Here is a 717-nt window from a genome sequence, read left to right on the forward strand (position 1 = left end):
GGACGGGACGGGGAGGGGGGAGAGAAAGCCCAGGCACAGCCCAAGTAACCACAGAAGGCTATTCATTATCTTTAAGTTTATTTAATATCTCCAGCTTCTGGAACATACTCAGCGGCAGCGTTGGCACTGCCAGACGTTGTCTATCAAAGCGCCATTTGTTCCAGCGCTTTACATATTTCCCCCTCTCGCCTCCTCCCCCCTCCCCGCGATCCTGAATGCGGGTTTGTTGGGAGGCGGCAGGGGCAGGGAAGCGGATGGTCGGGGCTGGCCCAGGCCAAGAGCCCCGAGCGCCGCCGGGCAGCCCCGGGCCCGCAGCGGCGGGGGCCGCTCAGGCCTCCCCGGTCCCCGGGGGACACCGAGGCCTGCCCCATCCCCGGGGGACACACAGCCCTGCCCCATCCCCGGGGGACACACAGCGGCTGATTTTACGGCTCCCTTTTTATTCTTAATAATATTGGCAGCCTCTTTCCCTACCAAACGAGCAGACGTTTCAAAACCTGCGAGCATCTCACTCCGGGAAAGAGCAGGTTTCTATTGAAAATCGAAGTAGATTGCAATTAAAATATGCAAGTGAACATTACTTAACACCTTCCCATAAATACAAGGAAGCGTCTAGCGCATAGTTTGACCAGTTGCCTTCGCATCCCAGCCTGGGAGTCATCACATCCCTCCCCCGTCGCGCTGGTTCCTCTCTGCTCTGCAAGTCCCAAAGCCATG

The sequence above is a fragment of the Calidris pugnax genome, unplaced genomic scaffold (genome assembly GCF_001431845.1).
Source record: "Calidris pugnax isolate Ruff unplaced genomic scaffold, ASM143184v1 scaffold335, whole genome shotgun sequence".
NCBI lineage: Eukaryota > Metazoa > Chordata > Aves > Charadriiformes > Scolopacidae > Calidris > Calidris pugnax.